Here is a 26,227-nt window from a genome sequence, read left to right as displayed (position 1 = left end):
TGGTTAGAAATATTTGATTGATTGTCTCTATATTGCAAAAAATCAGTGTGTGTGCGATGAATGAAATTAACATTGCAGCACCAGTGCAATACAGCTTTGCACTTTTTTTGTTTGAGACAGAGACGCTTGTTTGTTTGACATGAGGGTTTGTGTGCTTGATTGTGCATCATGTGAATCCATAGCACATCGCTATTCTGCTTGGTAGTTGTAGTCTGTATGAGGGCAACATGAGTGTATAAAAATGCAACGCAGTGGCAGTAGACATTTCGACCCACACTGGACCTGAACATATGAGTCAGTGTTACTCTGTCACTGTTAAGAGAATCCAGTCTGCAGTGTAGTTCATACATCTACAGAAAAACTGTAGAGTAACACTGAGTGCCATAATCAAAGTGTCTTTCTTTCTCTCATTCTTCACGCATATAAAACTACACATATTCTCTGTATTCCAGTAAGAAAGGGGAATATAGTTTTAACACTAAATTTAAACATCTCTTTTATAAATTGATGTTTTTGTAATACCTAGTTGTAGGAGGTTCTGCAACCACCAGAGCACCCCATCTTCCCACATCCATGCAAGATGCATAAATAATAATAATAAATAATGAAGATATTTAATACTATGTCTGCATCTTTTCAGTGCTATATTATTTTGAGAGGTCATGGACAATGACTCTTCCCAACACAGAATTACCTTACATGATACTTTTATACTCATGCTACAATGTTTTTGGCCTGTGCTACAAAACTTGCAACCTCTGTAGCACCAGTGCTACGTGCCAAACAAGTTAACTTACAGCGCTGTTATATTAAACATCGCACTCCTTTCCACCTCTGTCAACAAGCTGGTAGAAACTTTGCATGGTGTGATTTTGTTTTTGTTTGAAAATTAAGCAGATCCACTATAAATTTAAGGCAAACACTCTTTCTTCTGGTGCACGTTCTGCACTGAAATGCAGCAGCTTGCATACAAGTTTTTCTGTACCTGAGGGAATTAATGAAAGAGACAGCCACAGGAGGTCTTTAATAGTTTATTTAAAATGAATTTAACATGACTTTTTTTTTTCTTTGCTTTTACATCTGTTCTTGTTTTTTTTGTTCCTCCTTCATCTCCTACCAGCGAGTATGTTTTGACATGATGTGTGCAGGCTACCGCAGAGAGTTAAAGTTGTTTTTGCTTCCCAACCACCACTATGAATAAAATACAGAAAGCTGGTTTCACATCCAATCTGTTGTTGGACAGTTAGTGTGGTCCCATCCATGGTAAATTATACACTGCAGTGGTTCGCACAAGATCCAGATGTATGCACTTCAGAGTGTGCTAAAGCTGACACAAACTCTGAGGCTCGCTGCAGTTGACGCAGATCAAACCGTCTCTGTGGTCCTTTTGAATTCGAGATAAAAATGCGACAAATAACAACTGAAGTTTTAATGCTGAGATGTTACACATCTGCATTTACATTTAGAGTCAATGCCCTAATTTTGACAGGCAGATATGACCTACTCTGCCTATGGCTGCGTGAGTGACACATTGCAGGCCTGATTGCATCTCCCCTACACAACAACTGAGGGCCAGAGAATTTGCTACTGAAGCAACCATGTTTTCTTTTTCTGCTGATCTAAATGACTTCCTGTTACTGAATGTTTCAGCCGTCTTTCCATTAATATCTCTATTACTCTCTATTACTTGAAAGCACAGGACAATATTGTCACCTGGGGAATGCAATACGAGAACAGCAATGAATATTTCCTCTCTCTCTGTGTCTTAAGGTTCTCTGACACCTCAGACAGCTGAATTATGAACTCATAATAACCAGTGCCTGATCAAATTTATTTGACCTGCTGTGTTTTAGATTAAAGACAAGAAGGCAATGAATCACCAGCCCGGTGTCCTGCAGGAATAATGCCAAAGTGATGATTGTGAATTACACAATTTACATCCAATGCCAGCATTCAGTGCCAGTGCAGGAAGTAGGATGCAAATCATGTAGATAGGCAGGTAGGTGGGCATATAAGGACTTAGTCTTTGACCGTGAAGGACAGGTTATGTGTCGTGTTTCATATCAAGGGTGAGCATTAGCCTTTTTTAAAGTTGATTAAGCTCTTTCTCTGACTCTAACCAAGGTTTGCGTCTGCCTAGATGTTAACAGGTGTACTTGCCATACAGTATGTGGATATTGTAGGAATAAACAACTGAGAAATGCTGCTAAGATCAACCGAGTCTGATTAAGTATTTATTCCTCATATGGGAAACCAGTAACCATCTCTAAAATTGTGTTCAATTTTACCAAAAGAATATTAAACTAACTAACTGTACCTACAGTAGATGTGCAAGCAGCAAAAGCTGCCTAAAAAAATAGCACATAGCTGCAGCAGCATCTGCACTTTTAGCTTTTCTCACTTCATCAATTTTTGATCAAGCCTGCAACAGCATCTCCCTGCGCTTAAGGAGGTTGAAACTATGTTTTCTTCACTATGAACCAAGGTTTAAAAAGACAGTCTGACTGTGCAGAGTGCATGAAGATCAAAGAGGATGTATTGAACTTGTTGTTTTATCTTGATTACAGCTGACATGTAGAACTGAAATATTTTATCCTGTGATTGTGCTTTTAGCAGATTCAGCGAAATGGACTACTGTTTGATGCACATCCTGACACTGCAGGGTTGTTTTGAAATGATCTGCATGCTGCCAGTGTTCAAGAAAGCTTAATTTTACATTGTAGGGTGAACAGATTTATGCTTTCACCAAGTCAGCACTTCCCATAGATTAGGAGGGGGCGTATTTCACTGTGCAAATTACAGTCACAGATCCTCTGATAGAAGAAAAGGGGAGGTTAGAAAAATAAAGTCGTGACACATGGCTTCACATTTGATTTAATTTAATTCTTTTTTTAAACAGGGCAGTCTTTTATGTTTGCCCAAGGTTCAAGGAACAAACAGACAAAGAGACAGAGAGACAGAGAAATATAGAGGGAGGCAATATTATAGTAATCTAAACCAGAGTGATGGGACCATGAATCAGGAGCTGCAGAAAATAAGCTCTGTGGAGAAGCTGCCTTCACACCATTGCGTTTTCTTTCCTACTCTCTTTCTTTGCACCCCCTTTCTCCCCTTCCCCTCGCTCCACATAAGCATCACCTAGCTGGATGTTGTCTCCATGGCGATTTTTCTGGGTCTCTTTGGCAAGGTCACCTTCACCAGATAGAGAAAGTCACCCAGTGAGGAACGAGAAAGAAGAATATCATCTAGAGAAGAATGTAAAATTTGAAGATAAGGAGTGTGATAGCAATGAAACTGTATGAAAATTTCACATCACGATTATAGCGACTGAAATCATCATGGTTATCAGTTTTATCATGGTGTTGTTAAAATACACACACTGAAATCTTTAAAGTTTTAGAAAGAAAAACACAAAGAAATACACTTTCTGTTTGCGTGGACATGTGAAAACCTTAAATGTGCATTAATATTACAGATAGTAGAGATGGTTTGATTTAATGCAAACAGGCTTAACCGGTATTTGTCATAATAAGACGTTCTGGTCAATTATTAAGTAGCCTACAGTGGTAACCTGTGCTGATGGCGATGCGGTGCTAAATCCAACTTGTATAGCATTAATAAGCAGCATTATGACAACGTAATTAAAATATTAGTATGTTTATAAACAGACTAATGGAGCCATAGTGTCGGACGAGCCATGAAGGAGATTCAGTTTCAGTAGCAATTAGAGGGGGGAGGGGGCAGAGCAGCACATGTTGGGTTTGTTTACCAGAAAGTTCAAGTGTTTTTTGGGTTGACGAACGAAAATGCACCAACATGGCAACATTTTGGATTTGAAGATGACGAAAGAGGTTTCCTTACTGACTGTGCTGCTTTTTTGAGTTGAACTTTTCTCAGATGTCTTATTTCTATATATCTATATATATATATATTTCTATATATATATAGTCATTGTAAGTAAATATCTCGATAAAAAATGTGTTTTCTGTTTTAAAAGTAATGCTACAAATGTAGGAAGATAGCAATTAGGCTACTCACCCATCTTTTAATTGGATATTTCTTCTGTCTGATCTTGAGCCCACAGCTGATTAACTTTAAATACTAACTGTCAGGTTTATTGTGAAACTAATAATCGTTTCATCTCTAGAGTGCGACGAACGAGCAGAAAATGAGAAGGGAAGGGTTTTGGTGGTTTGGTTGTGGGGGAGAGAAATGCCAAGAGAGGTGTAAGAAGATAGGTGGGAAACAACAGAAAAGAAGAGCAGAAGAGGGGGAGGGGTGCATAAACAAGCAGCTCGAAGCAAATCTCACTCTCATGTGGAGGCTAATCTTAGAGGAGCATGTTCGGTGAATGCTGTATCGTGAAGTCCAGTTCAGGAGTCCACTTACTCCATCCATGCAAGCACTGCCTGAGATGAAGCTTGAGATCACCTGGAAGCAAATCACCGGATGCATTTGAAGAAGCCAGCTGGCAGCTGGGATAACATGGTTTTTACACACACACACACACACACACACACACACACACACACTCCATCATCTCTCCTCATTTTCCTCACTCCACCTCTCGTCCATCTGCCGTAGCATACCCGGATCCTTGCTAAAGTTCACCCACTCTGACTCTACCTGACTGCGTCCTGGCCCGTATCCCCTGCAGAGTGTGCTGGGGGTGGCCTTCGCCTGGGGACATCAATATTTCATGCTCTCCCAGCGCTCCCGCTCATGGGGGTACACAGGCCGTTCAGAGCCCAGGGGGAGGTGCTGATGGAGAGACAGAAAGGAAGGGAGAAGGTTAGAGATGGAGATTGATAGGTGAGACAGAGTGGGTATGATATGGGAGAGTAAATGATAGTGTGAGGGGTGGAGAGGTAGAAACGGTGCCTGGTGAATGGATATGAGAAGAAAATGACAGTGTGCATTACAAAGGAATGAATAAAGGGTAAAAGGGAGAATGGAAGAAACGCCAGGGTGGGTGAGTGAAAAATGGGTTGTTAGAGGGGGGAATTGGTGAAAACATAATTCTCGTGCTTTGTTTTTTTTCTGATGGATGGCTGCTGGATTTGTCAGGATTGTTAATGTAGCCATATCAGTGTTGCATGATGAACTGGAGAGTAAATCTTGAGACGGACAGAGCAAGAGAAAGAGGGAAATAATTGTCACGATAGCAACGATCTGTGCGTTTATGACTCTGAAAATCCATTTGCTTGAGGAGAACATTAAGCACTTAATTATCTATTGAAAACGAGGCAGTAACATGCAGGCACAGATGAGAATACAGAAGGGGAAGTGGGCAAGAGACAGATGGACCCGCGGATGGACAAAAAAAAATAGGGTGGTTAAATAGATGGATAGATGGAAGAGGTTCACCAGACACATGCATATCCTGTCTGACTGCCGATGACAGAACCTCCCGCCCTCTCTTCATCCACTTGTCCTTTTGTCTCAGTGTGAACGAGCTACACCAGCCAACTGTTGCTACGACTACAGCTGTTGCCACAATGGTGGTCATTAGGGGTCGTTACCATAGCAAGGAGGTTCCCGGGGGCAATCAGAGTAGAGACGCTGCACCCACAGCGATGGTCGATACGTTGAGGTTGTTTATGGGCGTAATGTCAAAGCAATAACTGTAGTGAGTGATAGTTCACTAGCTAATAAGATGGTTGCATTAATTAGAAATTAAATCTTTTACTGGCCACTGGGCCCATAAAACACGAGGCTATGAGGTTAAAGGCTGTAATTTCCTCGAAGGTTTACGCATAAATCACAGATTGAGGCCTCGATATAATAGACTGCATCAGAGGTAGTTGACCCTAAGCTAATCTCTGCAGCTGCCGATCGTATATTATGAGCCTGATACATTTGAATTTCATATTATAATTTTTAATAAAGTTTTAATTACATGTAATGAATCATTATTTAACTGCACGGGTGCAGTAGGTCAAAATAATTGATGGCACGGTGATATATTTTAAAACAAGAATCTACAGCCACGCTAGCAGATCTGTGAGGCTGCACTGAGGCGCAGCAGTGAAGTCCTATATCAATAAAGTGACTTTTAACTAAACAATATGTCCAATGAAGGGGTGAATGAGTGAACTTGTTCTGGGGGCATGTTTGTTGGATTCAGCGATCCATTTATTCAGTGTCACATACACATGCTCACTATAACATAGATAGGTAACAGCATTTCCATATTCAAACCATTATTCCACTCAGCAAATTCAGCCTCGACGCCAACTTGGCACACTGACATGACATGACAAATCATGGTCAGAAACGTTCTGCCTCTGGTCCCGCGCACATCTGACTTCAATCAGCTAGAGCTTAGCTATATGGACTTCCTAGATGAGTGCTCTACCTTGTATTTAATGCCAGAGCTGCACGTGTACACATAGATTCACCTCATGTTTAGATAAGGTTCCAACAGTCCACATGCTAACATGCTCAAAATTATTCTGCTAACATTTGGATGTTTTGCAGCTGTAATGGATGTACTGTGTTTATCATTTCAGTTCAGTTTTTGCATGCTAAAATTTGCTAGCTCTAAAGCAGAGGTGAGGATGATGAGAATGTCAATACTTTCGCAGTTTTTTTGGTCATAACCCAAAGTATTGGATAAATTTTTAATGACTGCAGTTCATCCTGATTGTGACATGAATAAGCTGAGATACTTAACCCAAAACCAGAAATGCCATCCTCATAGTAGCAGTAGAGAAAAAGGTATGGGTCACCAAAGTTATTAGGACTCTGTCTGGGAGCTATGAATGTCGGTGCTAAATTCCATCGCAACCCATCAAATAGTTGTTGAGATATTTCAGTCTGAACGTTAGCAGTGGACGGACCAATCTGTCCAATCAGAATACACTAAAATGCACACAACATTATTCACACATTAAAAGACATTTTGAAAAGATGAGTTTTGATGAGTGATGTGAACTAGGAAAGGTCGGTGCAGTCTCAAATCTGTTTGGGGACAGTGCCAGAGGGAGGTGGTGGCTATGAAGAAGGCTCTGTCCCCCCAGGTCCGGTGCTTAGTCCTGGTCCAGTATGATGTTTTATCCTCTAGAATCCATCTACAATACATTATCCTCTCTCTCTGTTATTGTGTCATTTGAAAACTGGTCTAGGTTCAATTTTTCGGATGACTCACCATAACTTTTTTGCATATTACTCTCTTTATGGCATGAACATTTGTCAGCAATGATGGACTAGTTAAAGAAGTTAAGTATGCCAGAGGTAACTTATAGGGGACAAGAAGTGGAGCATGAAGTAGAGCGAGAAAGTAGCACTCGCGGAGCAAAGCTAAACTGCAGTGAGTCTCTCGCAGTATTCCCCCTGGAGTCAGCTTCGGTTACGCTGTAATAATGACCAGTGAGATATCTGACAGCAATAGAGATGACTATGGGCTGTAACAACAAAAAGGATGAGGAAACGCTGAGTGACCTATGATCCATGGTTCATGTCCCCCAGAGCAGAATGAGTGTTATTGTTTTCAGGCAATATGTTTTGCTGATGTGTAATTATAAGGCGGTGATCCAGTGGGAATACAGAGCATCCTGTATTACTGCATTCAATGATTTCAAAATGTCTGTTGAGTAGCTCTCACGACTTCTGTAAATAGAGAAGCTGATAAAATATCCATAGGGCGATATGAAATATCGACCAAGTCCTTGCCACTGCCCTCTCAACCATCCTCTAATTTAATCACACTCTGACACAAAGAGTTCACCCCCGAGCTTCTCCCACAGTGCTTTCCAAAACACTTTGGAAGGTGACTGTCCTCATGTATCACATCTGATGCCTGCGCGGTTTTATCAGAGGCTTCACCTAGCCATGACCCACCATCCAGACTCTGGGCGACTGGTTACCTTTGAGCACCCCTGCTGAGGCTATACTCCTGCCACTGATGGGAGAGGAGAAGGGAAAGTGGGTAAATCTTCCAAATCCAAAGTGGATTATTGGGGCACTACTCCCTTGATGCACTGCCTGAGTCTGTTTATTAAGGTCCCTGATGGGAAATAGAAATGTGCAGATATGTGTGCACATTTGTGTCTGAGAGCACATACTGTAAGAGAGTGCGAGCGAGGAAGAAAGAGGAATATGATGTCATGTTTGTTTATCTGAAAATAGACTTCTTCGTATCGATCTCTCAGTGGAGTAGTCACAGTTTGCTCCGTGCCTTTTGTACTTTGAGTGTGAAACAGAAAAGGATTAAGGAGCGGAGGGTGTTTTTGTTGATTCACAAAGCGGCTTGGTCAGTCAGATCAAAGCGGGATTGCAAGTGATCAACTGTGAGTGTTAGCAGAGAGATGGAAGGAGAGAGAAAAATCAGATGGATAAAAAGAGATGGGTGCACAGGGTTTATGAGAAAGCAATTAGACAGAGTGGCGAAACAAAGACGTCGGCGGGCTAACAGAAAGAGAAAGGAGAGATGAATGGGAGATGACAGAGACGAGTGGCTGACGAGCAGCAGCGAGGCTGTGGGGCCTGTAGTGAAACGGTTAGATCTGGCTCAGAGTGGCTGCCTCACACAGCAGAAAGTGTGTCACGGGAGAGCTAGGCTAATGCACCAGGCTAATGTTGCCTCAGTAAGCCCCTGCTGCATTCAGGCCTCCCGGTTAGCACTTACTGTTACTGTTTGTGCAAGTCATGCCCTGAGAAACCATAACAGCATGAGCCACAGTGAAAGGTTTAGCTTGTACATGGGCAAAACAGGCCCACGGTCAAACTCTGCTGTGAGGATCTACGCTAGTCACTAATTGCTGCTCAGTCAGTAGACATTTTTTTTTCTCCTCAGATGACCCGAAAAACTCCAGCAGTTGGCGAGGAACCAAAATTCAGAAAACAAATAGCTATGTGCACTTTTAAGGATCGATGCAATATTGACAGAATTATTGACCTTAGTATATGCCAGGGTACTTTCAAAGACTCATATTGCAGCACACCCAGAGGAAAAATTTGCTGCTCTCAACAGTTTTTCCTTTGTCTCATCAGAAATAAATCATCTTATTTGGAGATTAATTCTGATCTGTTTCTCCTAAACTCTCCCTTGGGAGGAAAATGGAGCAAAAGAATAAATCAGCAGGAGTTGTTTTGCTGCGCTCATGGGCTTCTCAGAGGGATCTGAACTTGAAGTCAACTTTAGACTTGAATTTAATCACTGACACACATTTCTGAAGATGTGCAGGCATGTTTATAAGCCAATCAAGGTTTCTTTTGGAACTTAATTTTACCTCAAGAGCTGATTATTTCAGACAAATAAAGATTACTGCAGTCAGAGTGGGAAAAGAGCATTTTAAGATCTTAAATTAGGATCGGGCTGAGACAAGAGGAAGGCTATTGCTCAGGAAATGTATTTAAGAAGTGAGAAGATAATCAAAATCTCATACTGATGTTAAATTAAGCTCAGTTATGTCTGGGAGTAACAGGCTGGGCCCAGATGAGATCTTATTTTGAATTTACCTTTCTTCTGGGTATTGCGGTAGAGTTAAAGGTGCCATGTGGAGTAAAAAGACACAGCTTTGTTTTTATTCAGTTCATTAAAACATATTGTATGTGTCCTCAAAGCCCAACAAACACATAAAAGCTTTTCCTACTTTGTAAAACATTTGCAAAGTCTTTATCTCAAATGTTATAAAGTTCAAACTTAGCCTTATTGAAATCTAACAGTTTACTTAGGCCAGTGCAGATATACGTTAAATTACTGAATTAAAACTATGGATTTCAGTTTCAGTTAATTTTGCTTTCAGTAGCCAATAGTTGCCTAAACATTAACTGGCAACTTACCAGTTCATTTTTACAAATGCAAAATGATGTGAAATACAAGAGCCTTTCCAATTAGTCCAGCACTATGTTGATTCAGTGTGAGCTTTAGCACCACATTTCAAAGTCTTATCCTTTAAGGGGTGGTGAAATGTTAATGTTTTATGATGTAAATGTCTCGCCTTTTATTTTATTTTCTGTTGGCTTTGCTGACAGATAGCCAGCTAGCCACATTGAAATGCAGAAATCTTCACTGGTTAGCTAACGTTAGCCTTTGCCGCTCTGCACTGTGTACCAGCTGGATCAGATGGAAACTAACTTGGGATTACCAGGTGTACTGCCATCCCAGAGATCTAGGATGTCTAGATTATTGTCAGTTGACTTCACCCAAATGCACAGACTTATTTGATGGGATGCTTATAAGCCAATCACAGTGTTACACATCATCTGAAGTGGACTGCAGTAAAGCCACGCCTCATTTTTGACAAGCATAGCCGACCATGAGGAGGAGGAAGTGCACATTTTAATGTATTAATCATACTGTTAAAGTACATGATTTGTGTTTAAACTGTGTTTAAAGTAAACATGAGATGTTATGTAACATATACATGTCAAAAGTCATGTAAAAGATTTATAGCTTTTACTTGAGATTTTTTTTTAAATATCTGACCATGGATCTGAGTGTCACCAGAGAATGAATAGGGAAATACTGTTATGATTTGAGTTGAGTTTCTGATGATACAATCAGCCTATAATGCATCCTATTGATTATGTCCACAGAATATTAATCTCAGGAGGTTTTCAACACACTGTTTTCTGGAGATACTTCAGAAATTTAGGATATTTTGAGACGCGATGATAAATACAGTACAAAAAATACATGTAGTGTGTTTTGAAACATGACTTTATTTATTGATATGACTCAATGATTTGTTGAAAATTAAGTTATCGCATGTTTATAATCTTATATTTAAACCATTTATTGGGATCTTTACAATTAAGTGGTTTCTGCATGAGTGCATTTAGTGTAGGAATTCACCATTACAATATTTATTTGTGTATGGAACATGATTGGGTTCTGAACAGGTGAAGAAGGTATAACCAGCAAATATTTAATCACAGAATCAGTCAATAAATAATAAAATATTTGGCGCTTCCTTTTCTTTTGATTGACTCATCAGTTAATCACCTAATCTTCTATTTCCCTCCCAATTTAAAGTGTTTGACCTAACTACCAACTTTACATTTACGAAGGATTAGGAATACAAACACTCAGCCTCCTCCTGTTATTTTTGGAAGTTAAGTTAGATCTCTTGATGCTCCAGTGATTTCTTGTTTACGTTGTTTATCACTTTTGTCTGGACACTGTTCTCCTGGCAACCAAATGACACATTATTGAAGTCTTTACGACTTAAGACATCCCCTAAGGATTCAATGTAATTTAGTTAATGACTTGTCTGAAACTAGCTAGGAGTTACAAAGACTTCAGGAAGGACTTTATACACAGACTCAGTAATGGATTTACAAATAGTCGGAGCAATTCAATCCTGGCTTGTTAACATCGCCTTGCTGTCCTGTTCTTCACTTGTTTTGTACCATTGCTACATTTAGGTGCATCACAGCCCCTAGCTGTTACAGCCCTTTGCAGTCAGTTGAAATAGTTATTGTGTCATCCCCTTCTTCATGTGCATGCTGGTAGAACAAGATTCAAACTGTTTGGTGATCTGCTCAGCAAACCTTTCACAGTGCCTCTAGTGGTCATGTAAATCTATGCCGTGGAGTGTTTTAGACCTAGAGCTAAGAAAATCTTTACCCCGAAGATGTTCATCTTGGTCTTGTTTACGCTGTTTTTCATATCACTCGAGGAAAAAAGGCCTCATTACTGCTCCAGTCTCATGAATACCACGGACACATTCGATCATGGCTGCAGGCTGCCAATTATGCTTCAGGCATTACTTTGTGTCCCAGCAGATAGGCTATTTCATATTTCATTGGGTTTCTAGGAGCCCTTCACATGTAAAAGAAGGGTAATAGTATTGAAATGTAAATTATGCACACACATGCAGACACAATTATTCAAAGACATACAGTTACAATAATTTTGAATAACTGACAGTGTTGTAGTACATACAGCAAGCACTTTGAAATGTTTCAAGTATTCAAGTGTTTGTTTGTTTTGCAAGTTTTATTTTAGTTTTAAGATCAGAGAGCCAGGGCAGATGCATTTCATTGCATGTACAGTTGTACCTTTTAACGTATATGAAAGTAAACTCGTCGAAAAATGTTATGATGTAGGTATGTGAACCTATTTTCTCGTGTGCAAATACTGAACTTACTGCAGCATGTACACACCACAGGTGACCTCTGGCTAGTGAAAGATGAACCCAGTGGCAAAGCCCAAAATGTTGCTCAGAGTGTATGAGGTCAGACGTTTAGCCTGCATCAGAGCTTTGAAAACCCCCATGGAGGCCCAGCTTCTCTAATCAAGCAGAGGTCGGGTTGAGGTCAGTTGAGGTCACAGTCTTAGCTCTGTGGCACACATCCAATAACCATCCAGATATCATCACTGATGCTCACCATGTGGAAAAAGAAAAGAGAAATGACAGGCGACTGGGCCCTGACCTCTTCTTAATAACTTTGCTTCACTCAAATGAAAAGCCTTCACGATGCTGCAGTATTATTTCTCTGCTATTCTCTTATTTAAAACACACTGCAAGAAAAAGGTAGTGTAGTTCATATGGCTACTGAATGGCTGACTTACTGTAACCTTGTTAAACATGAGGAGTTCATAATAGTACATGTTGAAAAAAACATTAAAGTAAGAAAACAGTTATTTTGAATATAAGTTGGGTTTAATTTGAACCACCAGTTTGTATCAAGTTATACAGCACAACAAACTTCAGTTTGATTATATTGATGCCATTTCAACTTCAGCATGTGGTTTAAAAATCCTTGCAGTTTTCAGCAGATCAGACTGATCACCAAAAGCGTCCAGGTGTGATCAGATCAGAAAAGAGACTGCAGAATAGACTGGGAATAGCTAATAAATAACAGAGGATGACCATTTTCAACTGAACAGTCTTCCTCAGGAAATAATCAGTTTGATATTTCCCCTCGTGTCGCATAGACGCTTGTCGCTAGAAATAGTCTGCTGTTTTGCGTCACACCAGGCTGCAATGGATGTCGCATATAATATTTAATGACAGGCTGCAACAGCATCCTAAAATTACTGTCTGATATGTGCTGTCTGGGGTGCGTTTGCCCCTAAAATGCTCTTATAAATCACTGTAATACATATTTGGGGGAAAAAAACAAAACACTTCAGCACGTTGAACGTCTTTAGGCATTTGTTGCTGGAAACATTAGCCTCTCTTAGTAAAGGTCTATTTGTGCTGCACTCTGATCTCTGAATATCACCTCTGGTTAGAAGACATTTTCAAAGATAGAACAAAAGCTCAGAGGACTACCTGTTTTTCAGAATCAGCTTTATTGGTCAAGTAAGTGTGTGCTTATACAAGGAATTAGACTCAGGTTTTTGTTACTCTACTTGCACAGGAAGTAGACATCACAGCTTAAAAACAAGCTCAACGAGTTAAACATAATGGGCTCTAGTTTCGCAGACCGGGCGCAGCGGGGGCGCAGCGCACCTGCACTTCGCCAACTGGGTGTGGCCAGGTGGATTTTGTAAGTTTGGCACACCGTGTGCCCTGGCGCAGCTACTCCTCTTTCCCTTCCCTCCTACTGGCGCAAGTCGGAAAGAGGGAGGAGAGAAGGTGTGGAGTGGGTTTTACACACATCACACCAATCAAATGAGCCCCTCTCCTCGCCCTTAAATGCGCCGCGCGAAGGCGTAATGAGAGTTTACTCAATTCGCCATGGCAGAAGAGAGCAGCAGCGTCAGATGGCCAAACTCCTCCCAGGAGGAAACTGATGTTTTGGTCCGGGAGGTCCAAGCTCGCAGTGTCCGAATATACGGAACTGCGAGCAGACCTCCACAGGCTGATGATGCAAAGGTAGCCTGGGAGGAGGTCACCACAATTGTAAATCAATGTTGCGTTTCTCTTGTGCATGCACGCTCTCTCTCTTTCTCTCTCGCAGTCTCGCTCTGTTTCTTTTCTTTTGACTTTTCTAAGATGACAGATCCTGAATATATACTCCCTATCTGATGCTGTGGCTGTTTGTGGTTGGCTGAGAGGGATGTGAACTCATTAGTTTGCAGGCTGTGTTAATCAAATCAGGTTGGGTTTCCATTACGCGTGCCAAACGTGCCAAACGGTGCCAATCCCCTTTGATCTGACATCAGATGTGACGGGACAGTCGATACAGAGATACATTTATGTGCTGATTGCAGATAGTTGCATTGAATAGTGGTTTTGTGGCTATTTATTGCATCATTAATGTGCCTGATATTCTGGAAACCTGCCTGTGAGGTTTTGGTGACGTGTGCGCACTGTCCGCCGGTCAGCCAAACTTCGGCTTACACCGGCTGCGCTCCCCCTGCGCTGACAGTAGACCTGGTTTCAGATGGCGAGCTTTTAGCACACCTTTGGCGAAGCCTTTTGGCACGAAACTGTCACTGCGCCAAGCTGGATCTGTCGACACCTCCCCCTGCTGCGCCGTCACACCCATCTCAGCGCACCTCGGTCTGCCAAACTACCAAACTGAGCGAGTCTCGGGTTGCGCTGCTCGAAACTAGCTCTGCGTGGGGTTCGCCACCCTGCGCCGCGCCGGGAAACTCGAGCCCAATGTCAGGAAGTTTGTGATCCACTGATAGGTGGAGGCTGGCCATAGACTGTATTAAAAAAACAACGAATGTACCTACCGTGTCATCATCAATTGGTTTGTGATCCCACTGGTTTGAGGCCTTGAGTTTGACATTTTGACTGTTGCCATCTTGGATTTTTTTGAGCCCAGAAGTGATGAGAAGTGACCATATTTGGAGGAGAGGGTGGAGCTAACCCTAATGCTAGCTGCTAGCTTGCATGGCACAGTTTATTTACGGTCTATGGATAACTGTGAAAATGCTAATGCTAATTATTGAAAACAAAAGACAAGCTTTAAACCTTTAAAAGAAATGTAGTAACTGGAAAAACTGGACATCCAGCAGGTCCTTTGAGTGCTACAAAGTGCTGAACGAGACTTTTTTTAGGTGACCAAAGTATTTAAATGAACTCTCATGAACTGAAAACACACTGAAATAAGGACAGCTATGGCTACATCTACAGTCTATGAATCTGGTGTTACATCATGATTACATTACCTAACCAACATTGTCGCTAAGGTAGTTACTTGTCAAAAGACGGCACCCACGCATCACTCAATTGTGCATAACATTAAGCCTTAATGACATTTAAACCAGGCTGTACCAGGCTTTAAATATGTTTATTTCTGCAGTTAAATTGGGCACTCGCATTTGGAGCCAGCCTCAAGTGGCCATTAGAGGAACTGCAGTTTTTGGCACTTTTGCGTTGGCTTCATTTTTCAGGCCAGGAGGTTGCAGCTTGAAGTGAGCATAATGAGCTGGGTAGGTTTGGTGTGAAGGATGTCTGAGATGATGTTGGTGTTGAACTGCGAGCTGAAGTCCACAAACAGGATCTTTGCGTGTGTCCCTGGGGAGTTGAAGTGTTGTAAGATGTTGACTGCATCATCTACTCACCTGTTTGCCCAGTAGACTAAATGCAGGGGGTCCAGCAGGGGTCCTGTGATGTCCTTCAGGTGGCTTAACACCTGATGTACCTGTGGGATTTCATGCCTACAGATGTAAGTGCAACGGGCCTGTATTCATTTAATTCTGTGATGGAGGGCTTCTCGGGGGCCAAGATGATTGTGTAACATTTGAAGCAGGAGGGGACTTCACATAGCTCCAGTAATCTGTTGAAGATCTGTGTGACGATGAAGACCAGCTGGTCAGCAGCACAGACTTTCAGGAGGGTGATACACTGTCAGAGCCTGGTGCCTTCCTTGCCTTCTGTCTGTGAAAGAGCTGACACATCCTCTTCACAGATCCTGTGTATAGGTGGGGGGTCTGTGGCGAGGGGTTGTGGGTAGCTGATTGATGTCTAAGTCAGAACAGGTTACAGGTGTGAAAGTGGGCTTATCAAACCTGCAGTAAAAAACAGTCAAGTCGTCGGACAGTTGATGGGTCTCTTACTGTACGTCGTAAAGCTATGCCTACATACTGTTAGTGAACAATATCCAAAAATCATGTTATGTAAGTGGAAAAATGTTCCTGCTGATTCATGATATGGGTTCCTGGAGTTTTTCAGCCTCAGGAAGCATTCTGCTAATCTAATCTATGGTTTTTAATTGAAATGCTTTATCTCATAAGATGTGCCAGTTTGCCTATCTCCAAAAGCTAATTGATTTTCCAAATAAATGAAAAAAGTTGTCAAGACAAAATAAGCAGTTTTGAAGACAATGAAACGCGTTAACAAAGCGCCATGATAATGTTCATATTCACAAATCAAAACTTAGCTGACCAGTAAAATTCCACTGACAGCTTTTTCAGATATTAATCTTTAATAGAGCATGTTCATATTAAATGTGTGCTTCTTTATGATTATTGAAGCTGATGAACTGTCTTTGTGTTGCAGGATCTCTTCTTCTCTGAGGCTGCTCTTCTCTGTCCTCAACAAGAGACATTTCAGCCCCTCCATCAAGGTATGGTACATATGGACTTCTTTTTTTCTCCAGCCCTCAGGACTGAGATAGATATTGTGCTTTCACTGAATGCCTTCATTAGCATCGTCTGCCCAGTTGTGACTGAGATTGGAGAGCCAGAGCTAATGAGACAGTGGCCTGCTTGATGTTGTTGCTGGATATATTGAAACGGCTGAACCACCACGAGAATTAGCTAATAGGCTACAGAAAAACAACACGCCTTGACCTTGTCTAGATTGAACTACGATGGATCCTCAAGGCATTCTGACTGAAGGCGTCTGTCAAGCAGAAAAAAAGTATGAGGCTGTGGGAGGCAGAACTTGTCCTTTGTGCAGACCAATAAAACTCTGAGGGCTTCTGTTTGCTCGGGCCAAAAACTGATCCAAATAGAAATGTCAGTGTATCTGATGTTAAATAGTCTGAATGTTACATGAATACAGTAAGTGTACGAGTGTTGTGTTGCTGCATGGATGAAAGGGCATGTTTTGTCATGCAGACGCAGTGTTGCCTGCAGAGCGATGAGCATTGTTGGAACATAGCCGCGATGCTCAGCATCATGAGTGTCCTCTGTGGGCTTCCCCTCAGGTTCAACACTGGACTCTTGATTTCACACCGGATTAATTTCACTCTGAGCACAAATCTCTTCTGCTGTGCTATCCATAGGAGCAAACTGCCGCTTATGTTATAGAGCAGGGGAGCATTTCAAAGTAGTGCGGCTTCCTTACACACCGCGAAGCTACAGAATACTTTATCGCCTTTTTTTTTACAGAGACTGTGATGGTTGTTGCACTTCAAAGGAAAGTGAAGTTGTGCGAGGCACCAGTCATATTAAATATTGGTGCTTTTAGTTTTTAGTCTACTTTTTTTTTGAAAGTGTATGAGGAAAACAAGAAAGAGTGCTGGGAGGAGCCACCACTGTGTTCCTTGCTGTTTAATTCCCAGTGACATTGATAGCACCTCCTTGATTTTTGTACTCAAAGAAACAGATCAATAACCTTTCTGCAGCTGTTGCATTAGTGATTTTTTGTTCCACTGAGCTGCTCGACATTCGTACAAAACAGTGACCCATTCATTGGGGCTTACTGAAAACATCAAAGGGTGAAGAATTTAAAAGCTTAACTTTTTTTATAGTCTGGGATTCAAGAAGAAAAAAACAGCCTTTAATAAATTTTTGAACAAATGCTGACCTCTGCAAATATTGATTGGATCAATATTACCTAAAATAAAACTACACTGTAGGGAGGTATTGCACATGGACGAGCATCTGAAAGCATATATCCATTTACTTCCTGGGGAGCAATCATGGATGGATTACTGGATGGGCCCACTGAGCACAGGCCCAGGGGCCCAAAGTGTCAGGGCCCCCCCTGGCCTTCATTTGCAAAATGGCACTCAAATGAACACGTACCAAAGAAGAAAATAGAAAGTTAAGTGTAGTTAACTGTAAAAAAAAAAATCAGGCGCTCTTCAAGGATAGGGCAAATAGTCACATTAAGATAAGAAATGACTGGCCAATTCACTTGGTGTAAAAGTCCATAGTACAGGCAGACAGTCCAAAAATGCATCTGAGGCACTCTGACTGTAGTAAAAATTCCTTTATTGATTCACAGATAAACCAACACATTTTGACTAGAGAGTCTTTATCATGCAAATGAACTAACAAGATACACAAAATGACTGCAGAGACATTCAAAGGGACTACAGAGAGGCACAGAATGACCAAAAAAGACACAAGTATACCTCAAACAGACACAAAAGGACTTCAGAAAGACAAAAACAACCGCAAGGAAATGCAAAGGAGCTACAGAGACACACAGAACTACTGCAAAGACACACAAAACAACAAGAAAAGACACAAACATACCTCAAGAAGACACTAAATGGTGTCAAAGAGACACAAAAAGACCACAATGAGATGCAAATGGACTACATAGAGACACAAAAAGAGTACAGAGACATTCAAAGAGACTACAATGAGACACTAAATGACCAAAAAAGACACTAGTATACCTCAAACAGACAAAAATGATGTCAAAGAGACACAAAGAGACTACAGAGAGGTGCAAAGGAACTACCAAGATACAGGAACTGACTGCAGATACATTCAAAGGGACTACAAAGAGAAGCAAAATGAGCAAAAAAGACACTGGTATGCCTTAAACAGACACAAAAGGACTTCAGAAAGACAAAAACAACTACAAAGAGAAGCAAAGGAGCTACAGAGACACACAAAACGACCAGAAAAGACACAAATACATCTCAAATAGACACAAAATGGCATCACAGAGACATAAAGATACCACAAAGAGATGCAAAGGAACTACACAAAGACACAAAAAGACTACAAAGATATTCAAAGGGACTACACAGAGGCATAAAATGAGCAAAAAAGACACTAATATACCTCAAACAGACACAAAAGGATGTCAAAGACATAAAGATAACCACAAAGAGATGCAAAGGAACTACAAAAAGACACAAAACAACTAAAAAGAAACAATAACAACCACAAAGAGATGCAAAGAAAATACAAAGAGATACAAAACTACTACAAAGAGTCACAAAACGACCAGAAAAGACACAAATACACCTCAAAAAGACACAAAATGGCATCAAAGAGACATAAAAAGACTACAAAGAGATGCAAAGGAACTACAAAAAGACTACAAAGATACTCAAAGGGACTACAAAGAGGCACACAATGACTGAAAAGACACTAATATACCTCAAACAGACACAAAAGGACTGCAAGATAACCACAAGGAGATGCAAATATACTTCAAAGAGACACAAAACTAAAAAAAGAGACTACAAAGAGACACAAACAAACAAAAATGCAAAACCACCTCAGAGTGTGTGTGTGTGTGTGTGTGTGTGTGTGTGTGTGTGTGTCTTACTCCTATATAGTAGAGTTGATGGGGCCCATTGACCAGGGGCCCATTGTCTCATAATGGTAGTAGTGATTAATGGATACCTCATGTTGTAACGCTGAGAATGAGCAGAAATTTCAACCAGTAAAACCATCACAGATATTTGCAGTAACTTTTTCCAAAGGTTATTCCAAAGCATTATCAGCAGTCTTATCATATACAGCGTATATACAAAAGTGCAGAGTATTATCAGAGTTAAAAAACAAAACATGTCTGTTATATTTGACTTCACTAAATTCGGCTTTTAATAGTTTACAAATGCATTTTGTCGCAGAAATTTACATAACACAACCATCTTTCATTTATTAGGACGCTTTAAGTGCCTCCCTGCGCACCCTTTAGTGCTCCCATAGGATTTGAACCAGCATTTCACTTAGTTGATCACCCAGATGTTCCAGACAGCAACTGTTAACTGCTGTTAATATTGCTTTTATGTAAATACATTTTAAAAAAAAAAAAAAAAAATGGCCATAAGAAGCACCATCATACATTATATTCCATTTGGTGTTAATTAGATTTTAAAAGCCATGTGTATATTCAGAGTTTGGATGGTTATGGTGAACAGTGAGCTCGAGCTGCATTGATGACGTTTGAGTTTAGTGTTTAATGTGAAGTGTAGCGGTGCATATGCATAAAACATTTCATTTGAAATTCAAATGATTATTGTCATAAATAAATGCACGCTAATTATGCAGTTTCTGTCTGTTCAAGATAAAGTGCATGTATTTATCTGCCGTTGTTTATGTAAGGCATTTCAGTAAAGCCAAGGGAGTGTTTGTGTATTTATGCAGGAGAAGCTACCATACATAAGCGCATCAAATATTTGTGCTTTTAAACCAAGGTGAGTTGACTGTCAACATAAATATTTATCACGTCGGCATGCGTTACAGTACACTTGTTTCATTTCTTCACAGCTTGAAAAGTATTTATCACTAAATGTTGGAGAGACACGCTGTCCCCAAAGTTCTGATCCCACTGCCTTCACTCATCCAACAATCAATTTGCGCTTATTTTCTCTCCTGAGACCCACAGTGTTGCATTTAATCCATGATGAATTGTTGATGTTAATAAGTTTTGCTTTCATATATCAAGGGCGGCCGTTCTCATTCATCTTCAACACCCAACAAAAACAATAATTTGGATTGTTGATCACTCTGGTGAATTGTTTGTTACTTAACTGAAGGCCATCGCTGTGATTGCGATCAGTAATATTGGCAGTAAATTTGTAAACGAGGAACAAATTATCCTGATATTCCTTATTCCCTCAAGATTTTGCCTCAACAGGCCAAAGATATTCAGTGACGTAAGAAAGAAAAAGCATTACTGCTTGACGAATAACGATTCAGTGATTAATTGATTATTAAAATGATTGTTGATAATTGTTTACCAACTAACACTAATAGATTCATCAGTCATTCCAGCACCACTGCATCATTTACATAAGCATCCAGGAACTGCTAATAGTACAGGGACAAAATAGTAAATGTTTCTCATGTAGGCATATGTACACTCACCTGTTTAAAGAAATCATGTTCATACTGCAAACACTGATTGCTTAATCATACTGTACAGGGCCCAACACTGTAAGAATCAGATTCCCCCTCTTGCTCTAAACTAAAGTTAATTACACTGTAGTTTGTGACTGAGAAAATCTCACAGCTGTGTATCTCAGGCCAGGACCGAGGCTGCAGTTTTTTCCCCTCATGAGAACACTTTGTTCCATTAATTTGCATAGAGGCATTGGATTGACTTTAATGAAGTTGCAGCGGAACTCCTCATGCAGGGAGCTTGAATAAAACTTGTTTCTAGAAATCTAATGTGGCCCAAAGAACAAAAGTGCTGACACTGCGGCAAGTAATGTATATTAGATGTAAAATGCGTCGTTTGTTCTGATAATTACTGGGCCGAATCCGGGAACAGCGAGTCATTAGATACTGAGAGGCTATTGTAAAGGTCGTTGTCTTGCTTCATTTATGGGACTTCCGCTGGGGACAGCAGACATAATGAGACTGTGGTGTATCAGTTCAGTCTATCAGTTTGAAGTTTGCTCTGTCTGTCAGTTGGTTGGCTGGTCAACACATTCTCACTCTGACCTCGTCACATATTGACGTTTGGTCATGGACTCTCCACGTCCACATATGATGTGCAAGGTACCCTGGATACATTGGTTGCTGATGTTCTGGGACACCGTGTCAAGTTCTGCCTTCAACAACAAAAACGCATGGTTGGGTTTAGGCAACAAAAGCAGGTTTCGGAAAAAAGAAACAGGGTTTGGCTTTAAAATCTTACGGGATGCCAACACCGCTGTTTTGGGTGAAAGTTGGTGTTGGACCCATCCAAACCCCCAGTCGGACTTTCGCTGCTTTAACTTTCGTCCTTGTCCCATCGTGTTTCCCTCTGACATTGCCGGGCACCGTTAAACTATAATGGCAACTGGCCGCTTATCATGCCGACATTAAAGGACGCCTTTTTTCATTGGTTTCTGACACCACAAGTCACTGCCTAAGCCCCAGATTTGAGTGAGACCGGGCTCAGTTGGTCGGTCAGTTGGTCCACAAAAATTCCCTATCCTTTGGCAGCTACAGATTTTGCCCTAGGAAATTTGACATGGAAATTTTTGTGTGTAAAGGTGTGTGTCAAGGTCGGTCAAGGGACAGCTGATTAACTGTTCATACCAAAAGAGTGGAGGAGTGTGGAAGTGGCCAAACGCACAGGTTAACATTCATACGTGCACAGACCATTTTGCCAGGTCCCCTTTTATAACTCACAAACTGGTTGTTGAGAGCGTGAGGATGCATGCGTATATCTGGGAGCAGCTTCTGCAGAGTTGCACTTGTTTCTTGGTCGTTCACTGTATAGACAGCTGACACTCACCGCTGAAGGACACTGATACTTTTGCTGGGGAGGATCTGACTCAAATCCAGACTAAGTACAGGAGTTTAAGTACACAACAATACACTGACATGGTATTGTGTACACGCTTCCTCACCACATAAACATCCTGCAGTATAGAGGCCTTATTCCTGTCACTCTTTCAACATGCCACCACTTCTATCTGTCTCTCTCTCCCTCTCCCTGTATATGTGTGTGTGCACTGTGTCCAGTTTGTGTAGGCATTGCATTAACATGGTTTAATCCTCTGCATGGCTTATTGGATCCAAATCCCTCCCAAAGCTTTTAAAGCTCCTGCCTTTTCATTTCTGTCTCTCTCTTGCTCTCCCTGTGTGTGTCTACCTATCCTTCCATCAGTGAAGGAAACTGCAGTGCAACCTTCTGTAGTTTCCAGATCAGCTGTTTGTGTCACAACATCTTCACCTTCATACTTAAACCACATCTGATGCTTGTTTTATCGAGTAACCAGAATAGCCTTTTTGTCATTTTGGCCATTGTGGGATTTCATTCATGTCATGGGGTGCAAATTGATTTTAATGTGCAATTCCAAAACATTTCAACAGACAATTCAACTGCAATTACCTCAAGTAACAATGACTTGACTAGCTGCCTGCAGGTTTTTTTTGCAAATCTGTTGCTAAGCCACGAAGCTGTAGCTATGAAGTCAACATGAGGGGGGGGGGCTAAATCTTGAATACTGGGGGAGATGCGTCCCCTCCAATATATATTATAATCAGATACATCATATTGAAATGTGTCTGGTCATGTTTTTGCATACAGTACACAAATAGAAATGCATTCTCTAAATTTCTCCCAATCTAACTGTCTTACAAGTGACATTTCACCTGCCAGACTTGTCCATTAAAATATCTTTCTATAATTACGTTTTTATTACCTATTATGTATTTGTATTAAATTTGTATTTATTACTTATAACTTACCTCACTGTAGTAGATGGGACCAATTTAAGGGTGATTTGACTTGGATTTACTGCTTTGATATCAGTGACAAATACATACTGATAGTTGAAGACAATACTTTCTAAAGCAGCGTTTAAACCTTTTCTTGCTTTTGAATTCTAACGATCCTGACATGTAGAGAGACGTCAGGCTGTCAGTTTTCAGAATGCATTTGTATTCTATTCAGAGGCAGCTCCAGATGAATTATACATAATATGTTTGATCAATTTGCAGATGATACTGTATATTTTAAACATATTCATGCATTTTTAATCAGAAATACATAGTATCATATACACACCTACTTCTGCACAAATGAGCTCTGAAAGATTTATAAACTGAACTAAAGCCTCAGTTGTACGTTCTGTACTGTGTATCTACACTTTGAAACAAGGTTGGAGGAAAGCATGCTGTCTCTGGAAAGAGCCAGAGCACTGTCTGCTCCACACTCTGCTGAAAGTCGACACTAAATAGTGATGACAAAGCCCATCTGATGTCACCGCAACCTGCTTGGAGGCCGACGGACACCTTGGCACGACTCTGCAGAAGGTCCATCTTGAGCGTGACTTGGTGACTCAGCAACTTGGCGCATTCAAATCAATAATGAAAACACAAGACAACGCCTGATGATCTGACCCGGCATGGCCAAACTGCTGGTGGAAAAGCCCTGCATGTAATCTCAAAGTCCCCAGTTTGACTCCAACCAGGGATGAGTTTCATGTTAGCCCTCCTCTCTGTCTCTCTGCTCATCAACTGCATGTCATATGGTTGAACACAAAGTTTTATGATATATACAGGGCTTAACAGTAAGGACTGCACAGTTGCCTGGGGCATGTAAAATGAAACGTCAGGCTAATAAATCTAGCAACTCACTTGGCGAATCGGGCAATTGGTAAAAAAGAATTCCACGTTATCTTTCCAGAGTTGATGCTGGATGTAGCTAAGGACTTAGCCATCCCAAATCCTTCTCATCTTTGTCGAGATTTTCACACGAACAGTACCAATCAGGCACTTGTTAGAAAATGGTGGAGGGTAAAGACAAGCTTTATGAGCTGAAGCGCAGGCAAGCATTTCAGTTATCCTGGAAACAGGACTTTAGTTGGGTGGCATGAGAGGATGTGGGGGAAACTGAAACTATGTACTGAGCAGTTTGCTTCAAGTTTGGGTTTTCATGGCAGTTAACTTCAGTCTGTTTTTATTTTTGATGAAATAAAAACTGACTAAGGGTAAGAACATTTCTGAAAAAAAAAACCCCATCTCTGAACCCGTACTGTTAGTCTGCCACTCTGTTTTCTCTTTACAGATTTCTTAGCAAGAACAGCCGTTCCATTTTGAGTGAGTGAAGCAAGCATGTCTCTTTCTAACTTGATTGCACACAGCTGCAGGAATTACTGTTTGGTGACTATCCCTGATTACCTCGTCTTTCACCAGGCACAGTTGTGTGTCTGCGTAACGAAGTGTTAACCCATGAAACCACTAGAGCTCCTACATTTCGCACACACATCCATACACGGCTTTGTCTATGAAGGGATTGGGAGCAAAAATAGAAATAGATTTAACAGTGCAAAGGACTATTTTATGCTCATCTACAGTACGTTGGCCGATGAACAGAGAAAATTACATTCTCTTCTTCTCTCTGTCTCGTTATTAGGGATGTCTGACTTAGTTGAAAGTGTTTCTCAGACAAAATGAATATCAGGGTTAATGTGCCTATTATTAACATGTGTGTTCTATTTTAATAACCTCACAGCCAATTGCTGGTCTTCAATATCCAGGACCACATGATGTAACCTAATTAATGTGACAGAGACGGATGCTTTAATTTCTCACATGTGATCTCATCCCAGATAATATTTGAAGAAAGAAAGTATATTTTAACATTTACTGCAGAAAGGTAATTGAGAAGAGGCTCATGAAATTTCCAGTGGAAGCCTGAGACCTATTATATGGCAACTGTATTGTGTATCAGCAGCTTTCATTAATGCAAACATAACTGAATCTTAGTGGTACAGAGAATACAGATGAAACATTTAGTGTTTTTATACCTGTGTGCAGGTGCATCATCAAATCCTGCAAATTACATGAGCACACCGGTATTCTTACCACCTCATTTTGTGTGGATATAATTTCAAAGCCCCTGATGAAGGTCTTGTGTGAAGGTCATTTTTTTTCACTCGAGTAATTTATTTATAAGCTCGGCCTTATCTGCCACAGTCGCTGACTTTTATGGATATCCCAGCAATATGGCTGCTCTACCTGTTATTTTTAGCACTATTGAGCAGTGCAGTCATGGGAGACAGAAGTTAAATTTCGCATTGAAATTCAAGCTCGGAGCGCACGTTATCTCATGACACGTCAGCCATTAAACTACACATGCATTTGCCTGGAAGATGACCTCAGCACTGTTTGGAAAACTGCTTCAGACCTGTGGGTAACTGCAGTCCTTTTTTACATACATGTGTTGCTGCTCTTGTCTTAGCACCTGACTTACCTAACCCACATGCATAATTCAACAGGCAGCTGAGTTTTTGCTGCATTTAATGACAGCAAGTTGTCGAGGAAGGCACTACGACTTAACATCTGAGAGCCAGTGACAGCAGAAGCCATATCCTGTCATTTTCACTGACTGCCTCCCCTCTGTGAATCTCTCCTTATGACGTCTCTCTCCTGCAAATACTTCGCCCTTTCCCGTTCCCCCTTCTTTACTCAGTGTGATAAATTCTTGCCCCTCTCTTTATATCTACTGACTGCTCTGTATTTTTCCCTCCAATCTGCAAGGCCATCTGCTCCTCTGTCCTCAGCCTCGTGTCTGTCTGCAGTATCTTTTGCTCTCTGAATCCATTTGACAAGATTAATAGAGTGAACCTCAGACAGATATAAGCTGCTCATTTTGATAGGGATCATTGGGAGGAGATAAGTTCAATGCTTGCCATGAGCAGATGAGCAGGCTCCCCCCCCCCCCCCCCCCCCCAAAATGACGGCTCACCTAGCCAATTGAAAGGGTTCAGAGTAAAAGAAAAAACT

The 26,227-nt window shown here is 40.9% G+C and overlaps 1 protein-coding gene across 5 annotated transcripts in view; it reads left to right on the top strand.

Moving 5' to 3' along the window:
• dlgap4b (discs, large (Drosophila) homolog-associated protein 4b) overlaps nucleotides 1-26,227 on the top strand; it is a 162,443-nt gene that overhangs the window by 34,195 nt on the left and 102,021 nt on the right. For all 5 annotated transcript variants that reach the window (XM_078167108.1, XM_078167101.1, XM_033626851.2 and 2 more), the window contains exon 2: nucleotides 16,356-16,422. The gene's annotated coding sequence lies outside the window, so the exon portion shown is untranslated. The remainder of the gene's footprint in view (nucleotides 1-16,355; nucleotides 16,423-26,227) is intronic.

The sequence above is a fragment of the Epinephelus lanceolatus genome, chromosome 1, assembly GCF_041903045.1.
Source record: "Epinephelus lanceolatus isolate andai-2023 chromosome 1, ASM4190304v1, whole genome shotgun sequence".
Classification (NCBI taxonomy): domain Eukaryota; kingdom Metazoa; phylum Chordata; class Actinopteri; order Perciformes; family Serranidae; genus Epinephelus; species Epinephelus lanceolatus.
Note: the sequence above shows the minus strand (reverse complement) of the source record. Positions and strands in the feature narration are given on the sequence as shown.